At 41.7% G+C, this 8107-nt stretch overlaps 1 non-coding gene across 1 annotated transcript; it reads right to left on the bottom strand.

Moving 5' to 3' along the window:
• Nucleotides 1–5254: 5254 nt before the first annotated feature.
• LOC112207112 (U5 spliceosomal RNA) lies at nt 5255–5369 on the bottom strand. Its single transcript, XR_002941583.2, has one exon. It is a non-coding gene; the product is annotated as a U5 spliceosomal RNA (small nuclear RNA).
• Between the last annotated feature and the right edge of the window lie 2738 nt (nt 5370–8107).

Here is an 8107-nt window from a genome sequence, read left to right on the forward strand (position 1 = left end):
CGAGACTCCGTCTCAAAAAAAAAAAAAGAAAAGAAAAATGCAGTGCTTTTGGTGGAAGAAAGTGGGCCAGCTCTATAACCATGGTTCCCTGGGACCGGGAAGCTGTGCCACAGTGGTGGGCAGGAAGTAACAAAAATACCAATCATAATGCTCACAATAATGGTAAATAACTGTTGGTTCGGGGGTTCCTAAACTTGTTTCACAATCAGAATCACCTGGGTGGTAGAAGGGGACTTCTGTTTTTAAAATTATTTTTAAGGAATAGGGTCTCACTCTATCACCCAGGCTGGAGTGCGGTTGCACGATCCTAGTTTGCTGCAGCCTGGAACTCCTGGGCTCAAGCCATCCTCCTGCCTCCACCTCCCAAGTTGCTGGGACTACAGGTGTATGCCACCTGCTCGGCTAATTTTTTAATTTTTATCTTTATTTTTGTAGAGATGGAGTCTCAATATGTTGCCCAGGCTTGCCTCAAATTCCCGGTCTCAAGTGATCCTCCCGTCTTGGCCTCCCAAAGTGCTGAGATTACTGGTGTGAGCCACCTCACCCTGCCGAGGCTTCTTAAAAAATATAGATTCCCCAGAGGCAGGGACCCACCCTGGGTTTACGCCATCAGGAGAAACCTGAGAATCTGTGTTTTAAACTAGTGCCTCGGGTATTAAAATTTATGCAGGACCAAGTAGAAGGTGAGCCTGGATCCTGTGGCTGATGCTCCAAAAATATTATATCCAGGGCTCACAATAAGCCTAAAATATATTATGACATTTTCCTAACTGCATTTTATAATGGAGAAGTTGGATTGCTTGCCCAGTGTCACACAGGCAGCGGGCAACAGATGGAGGATTCCATCGTAGATCTGTCTGACTCCAAAGTCTTTGTTCTGTCTATTCTTATACCACTTTCCATAAAGCCACTAGGGCTGAAGTGCTATCTTACTCAGGGCACATTCTGGTTGCCTCATCTCCCTTCTGTGGGGGTGATGGTTTCTGCAGAAGTTCCCTAATCTGACCTCAAATTATGACATCAGTATCTAGGCTTGAGTAGAATTGTGTAAGGAGACCAGACTGGTGAATTAACAAGGATGGTCCCCTCCTTCTTCCCCTTCTGTTGTGGTTAATAACTAGTAACCCAGACCCTACGATACTGATCCCCATAGGGATGAGAAACAGGGCTCTCTTGGGTAATTGAAAATTTCTGGTTGCCTGGGTATTGAGGCAGTTTCCAAAAGTGATGGAAGCAAGCACATATTGCTCCTGCCCTCTGAGACCTTATTTTGTTCCAATAAATCCCTAGAAAGAAAATACAGCAATTTAGTACAGCAATGTTAAATAGTGATAGTAGAGGGAACAGGGCACCATCTGGGACATTTGAATAATTGTCAAGGTTGGCTTTTCTTTAAATGCTGCTTATTGCTCAGTCCACCCATATTAAATCACTAGAGCTACAAGTCATCTGGTGGTGATGTTTTGGCATTACAAGATTGTGCTTGCATATTAAATTCCTCAACTTAGGCTCAGTTTGGGAATTCAAAATGCAGCATTTGATCCTCATCTGTATTTAATCTTCTGTTGTTGGTTACAGCTCCTTTTATAGGTTTATTTCAAAAACTTTTGATTCTGATACGGTCATGTTGAATAGTGGTTTCCCATGCAGGGTGTGCAAACCACCCAAAAATTATCTTTTTCATGGCAACATTAAAAAATTTTAATTTATGTGTATGTTATAATGTATATAATATTGGACTATAGTGGTAGAACATGTATATAATTTGTAAATAAATACATATAAACATGGGGGGATACATGATTCAAAAGTTTTCTCCCTTTGAAATGTTGGCTCAAAGTTTACAAACTTTTCATCCAATATATTACCTCTTCCTAGCAGCATCATGTTATCTTCTCATTTAATAAGAGAGCCTTCATCTTTGTCAATTCATGTTTACTGAACTATGTAGGATTATGTGAATGTTCCAGCATATATAAGAGGATAAGACATTTGCTGTTCTTAGGACGTTTAACTATCTGGAATGGAGATGATGATAATAGTGGTAATTTTGGAGGAGGTGACAATGTTAATGGTGGTGATGATGCTGATGTTGCTGGTGATGATGATGGCCAAGAAAGAGATAAAGAAGAAAGTCTTATTTATGGTTGAGATTAAAGCAAAATGGGAATTGAAGGCTTCTCCTCCCTGCGATCTGGTAATGCGACATCTTTACCTAGCAGTGATGCTCTTCCCTGCTTGTTCATCTTCCTTCCAATATAGCTTAAAAATACTTTTTAGTCATCCTCAGCATGTACTATAAATCTCAGCTTCCTAGGATTTGAGCCTTGTGCAGGAGGTTTTTTCTAAGCCCCTTCCACTCTTCTGTATGTATTTTGGTCCTCAGTGCTCCACAAGCTGTGAAAGCTGTGAGTCATGATTCCCATATGGTGGGATTCCCTCCCCTCCCCTCCATCCACATGCTTGCCCTGCCATCTGCTGCCACTCTCAAGGTTATAGAGCAAGAGATAATGCAGGGAAGGGAAAGGAAAACACCAGGAAAACCAACACTGTTTTATAAGTAAAATAGAAAAAAAAAGATGTATTTTTCTTACTACGAAAACAATTGTATTCACTACAGAGAAATAAAAAACTGAAGCACAAAACCAAACCGAACCAAACCAAACCAAACCAAACCTAACCAAACCCAACCCAACCAACCCAACCCAATCCAAACAAAACAGTCTCCCTCTGAGCATCATTCATCACTTTAACCATCTCCATGTATGTTTTTCCAAATCTGTATTCTGTATCTATCTATGTAGCCAGCTATCAAATAAAATAAGATCATTACCACATATTTTTGTGACCTGTTTCTTGTTTAACTGAATCATGAACATCTTTTCATGTCAGTAAATGTACCCCTAAACTACCTTTTTTTTTTTTAAGACAGAGTCTCACTCTGTCGTCCAGGCTGGAGTACAGTGGTGCAATCACAGCTCACTTCAGCTTTGACCCCCCGGGCTTAAGCAATCCTCCCACCTCAGCCTCCTGGATAGCTGAGTAGCTGGGACTACAGGCATGTGCCTCCATGCCTGGGCTCAAGCGATCCACCCACCTCAGCCTCTCAAACTTCTGGGATTACAGGCGTGAGCCACCATGCTCGGCCCACACTAGCATTTTAATATTAAATGAATATTTTCTATGCAAAGCATTATTCCAATTGCTGCAGTTTATACAGAAAAATAGGTAAGATAGTCTCTGCCCTCATGTGGGTATGGCATCATTTTTTTCTCCCTATCTAACATTTAGGTTATTTCCATATATTTGCTTTTACAAATAATGCTGTGATGAATATCCTTGTAGCTAAGTCCATGCATATGCTCATAATTTTAGAATGATTGTGCTGGCTACTCTCTGTTTGCCCCTCTGGTCTACTCTTCATTCTTGTCTGCCTTGCTCCATGGACCACATCAGGGCTCATTTGCCCTCTGGCAATGTGCAGCTCATGCAGGGCTTTGGGGAGGGCGGTAGAGAAGGGTGGGTGATATATTGTGACTCCTATCCTGCCTCCCTGTAGGCTGTCATTAGCTGCATTCTTGTATTGATGGTTGTGGTGCCTGGGTAGCCCTCTCCCAGAGCTTAGTTCTCAGGATGTTGCAAACCCCAAGGTAATGCACCATTCCTTGTTAGTTTCCTTTAACCTTGCCCTTGCCTTTATAGAGAGTTCTTTATTAAACCTTTCTCACTTACCCCATGTGAGTTTGCCATCTGTTTCCTGGCAGGACCCTGGATGATAAATGCATGCTCCTATTCCTAGCATATTCTGCATCCCTAATTGCTCACCTGCATTGGGAACTTGGGATGGATTGTGTAGAAAGGTCAAGAGCTCCCTTTTTGTTGACTGAAGGACTGGATACCCGTGATCATTGAGCAGCCATCTTCCATTTCTTTCTCCTGGACCCCTCCAGGCTCTGATGGGGATTTCTCAACCTATGCCTGTGGCACTCTGCTGGGGCCCAGAGGAAAGAATCAAGAGAGCCCTTAGTCCTCCTGCTCGGAGCTTTGACCTCAAGTATGTGAGAATTTCACCTTGTTCAGGATGCTCGAAACCTTCCCTAGAGTCCAAGTGAGGTGGGAAAGGTTGTTGTGGTCATTTCTTATCCTTTTAAACACCTGAGCTCACAGCAAAATTTGTTTATTAAATTATTTCTCTAGTTTTAAACAGTATTACAATTTTTTTTTTTTTTGAGACAGGGTCTCGCTCTGTGGCCCAGGCTGGAGTGCAGTGGCATGATCACGGCTCAATGCAGCCTCAACCTCCTGGGCTCAAGCGATCCTTCCACCTCAGCCTCCCAAGTGGCTGGGACCACAGGTATGCACCACCGTGCCCAGCTAACTTTTGTATTTTTCGTGGAAGTATGGTCTCCCTATGTTGCCCAGGCTGGTCTTGAACACCTGGGCTCAAGCCATCTGCCCACCTCAGCCTCTCAAAGTGCTGGAATTACAGGCGTGAGCCACCGTGCCTGGCCTATGGTATTCTTATTAAATAGCCAGAAGTATATTTTCAGAGCTTCTAGCTTGGATTAGAGTCCCCTGATACTATTTCTTCTGTGATTCTATCTTTTCTGTGCATCAGTAGAAATGTGTTTTCCTAAAGTCTACAACCAGTTTTACCTTCCTTGCCTTTGGATTTTCAGATAACACAATCAATCCCTTTATTCAAAGGTTCTTCACACTTCTGTTTAATCAATTGTTCTTGACTGTTCAGAATGAAGTGTCTGTCGCATTTCTTTTGTTACCTTCTGTTCAATGAAATTGTTAGCAAGCCTAGTCAAAAATGATCAAATACTCTTCTTTTTGGTGGGAAATGAGAGTTTTCCATGGAGGACCTTTGGAGGAGGGTTGTAGACAAGGGTGGGTGATATATTGTGACCCCTACCCTGCCTCCCTGTAGGCTGTCATTAGTGCATTCTTGTATTGACGGTTGTGGTGCCTGGGTAGCCCTCTCCCAGAGCTTAGTTCTCAGGAAGTTGCTAACGCCAAGGTAATGCACCATTCCTTGTTAGTTTCCTTTAATCTTGCCCTTGCATACCCTGCATATTTGGGGTCCCCATCATATTGCCCCGGACCCCGCTCCTTAATAAATTACTGCCTTCGGGAATTCCAGTTCCCAGAGGTGGGCACTAGGAGAAAGTTGGTTTCAGAGTCAGAAAGATCTGGAGTTTAATCTAATCATTATTTATTTATTTATTTATTTATTATTATTTACTTGGCCCTGCCTAAGCAGGACCTCAAAAATTTGGTTATTAATTAATAATTGTTCCTCTCCATGGAAATCTTTAGTAAAAGGCCAAATATTTATTTGTTCTGAAGAGAAACCAGAGCATCCAATATTATTGGCTGTGTGAATCTAAGGCTTCTGCCTTACTGAGTTGCAAGCTTCCTGACTCAGCTCACAGATTATAAGAAGTAAATGGATTGACCTCTATGGAAATAATCAAGCACAGTGTGAGGAACTGTGGTTGCTCAGTCTGTGACTTATCCTCCCCAACTCCCTTTCCCACTTCCTCTCGCCACGCCTCTTCCCTCCTCCCTCTCCCCATCTCCCTCCCCCTTCCCTCTCTTCTACATTTCCCCTTTTCTTCCTACTTCCCATTTCCTGTCCCCACCTCTTCTCCTCCCTACTCCTCATCTCTCCTCTACACTTTCTATATGAGACTAACACGAGGACAAGAGGAATTAAAAACCAAGTCAGAAATATGTCAGATAGTTCCATTTCTCTTTGAAAACAAATCATAGATGTGCAGGGCATTGTACTCAGAAGGAAAACTCCCAATCATAAATCCAGGCTCCAAAAGGCTTTTCCAATACGCCCCATTTAGTTCATGAACTCTTACCGTGGAGCATCAAGGACACAAAGAATGGCAGGAAACTGCTGATAATGTTCATTATTTTCCCAGTCTTTGAAAAATGTCCGTTTAATGTTTTGGACTGAAGATTTTTCCTGGTGAATCAAAAGATAAACTCTTAAAGTGGTTACATGATATATCAAATGGTCTTATCTGGTGGAAGCCAGCCGGCTAGCTAACATGAGCCAGTTCAGTAATTCTGAGGTGTTTGGAGTCAAGTTGGGAAAGGGATCCTGGGTTTCAGGAAACTGCTGTATCAGCCGATGGGGGCTGCTCTAAATGTTGGCTGGAGAAATGCACTTTGGGCCCTTTGCACCAAAATTTAGATTTACCTGGTTTCTCTTCTCAATTCTTACAAATCCTTAGCTTATCAAGGAAAATCAATGATCTTAAGATCTTTTAAGACTTTGCCCCACAATATGATGACAGAAAATATATTTTATCTTAAAATTTTATTACACTATTATATATATATAAAATAAATAATAAATATAATGTATAATATATATGTAAGTTGTGAAGACTATTGACATATAAACACACAGAGGCTGGAACATTAATATCTGGGTTGTTCTCCATGATGTCTGCCTCTCCCACCAAAATACCTGCTCTCCTGAATTTTGCATTCCCCTTCTTTAAAAACAAACTACTGAGTTTTCTGAGCTTCTTCCTAAGGAGTCAGGAGACTCATGGTCTGGTTCCTGGATTTTCCTCACAACACAGCTCCCATATGCCTTTCTCCACTCATGCCTCAAAAGGAGAAACCAAGACCACTTTCTCCTCTGAGACAGGCAGAGACATCAGCCTTTCTGGGCTTGCTGAAGAAGGGAGAAAAAAAACTACAAGAAGCTATTGAACATATTGATGAAGTAAAAAATGAAATAGATTTAATGAACTAGCCAGTGAGAAGATTTTGACAGTAGAACAGAAATATAACAAACTCTGCCAACCATTTTTTCAGAAGAGGTCAGAATTGATCCCCCAAATCCCAAATTTTGGGGTAACAGCATTTGTCAGTCATCTGTAATCACCCAACGGATTCTTCCTGCCTGCTGCACAGATAAAATCAATTCACTGAGACCATGGTATTGTAGTAGAGGAAGAGTTTAATTGACACGAGGCCGGCCATGCAGGAGATGGAGTTATTACTGAAATCAGTCTCCCTAAAGGCTTGGAGGTTAGGGGTTTTCAAGGATAGTTTGGTGGGCAGGGGACTAGGGAGTGGGAAATGTTGATTGGTTGGGGATGAAATCATAGAGGTGTGGAAAATGGTCTTTGTGCACTGAGTCAGCCTCTAAGTGGGGGCTGTAGGACCAGTTGAGTCATGAGTTGCAGTCACAGTCCAGGTAGAGTCATCTGAGTAGAGTCATCCCATCATCAGAAATGCAGAAGTCTGAAAAAATATCTCGAAAGGCCAACCTTAGGTTCTACAGTAAGGATGTTACGTACAGAAGTAATTAGGGAAGTTACAAATCTTGTGAACCCTGGAACAGTTGTTTATGCTTACAATTTAACAGAATTTTGGCCCCTTTCATAATCCTAAACTTGTGGGCTTTGATTCATTTTACAAAGGTGGTTGGTGGTTTAGTTTTGGGAAGGGCTATTATCATCCTTGCTTTGGTTAAACTCTAAACTAAATTATTCCTCAAATTAGCTTAGCCTATACCCAGGAATGACAAAGGACAGCTTGGAGGTTAGAAGCAAGATGGAGTCAACTATGTCAGATTTATCTTACTCTCATAATTTTGCAAAAGTAATTTCACATCTGTAAGTGTCTGCACTGCTTGGGGAAGAGGAAGAAGAGGCACCTTGAGCAATATACAATGGGAAAAGAGTCTCTACCCCTTTCTGTTTCAATTCATTTTTATCCCTTTCTGTCTCAACGAAAACTGTATGGAATCAACACCACTGAGCTCTGCGGGAAAAAAGAAAAATCTGCTTCCTTTGCTCTGCTGGAAGCAGAAGGGTGTTAGGCCCCTGTGTGGTAGAGCATAGAATTCTAGCTTTTTTCCTTCTCAGAAAGAACACTGTGTCTCTTTGTGAATAAGGACAATTAGCATTTACCAACATGCATCCGTCTACTTTCTCTTGTTTAAAAACATAAAAAAGAATTTTTTAAAATGGGGTTCTAGGAAGTCAGTAAAGGTTAGGTTTGAGATGTTTAGATGGGTGAAGTGGGCATTTTGACAACATGGCTTCTCCTTTGGTATGTTTAA

Source organism: Pan troglodytes, chromosome X, assembly GCF_028858775.2.
Source record: "Pan troglodytes isolate AG18354 chromosome X, NHGRI_mPanTro3-v2.0_pri, whole genome shotgun sequence".
NCBI classification, from domain to species: Eukaryota; Metazoa; Chordata; class Mammalia; order Primates; family Hominidae; genus Pan; species Pan troglodytes.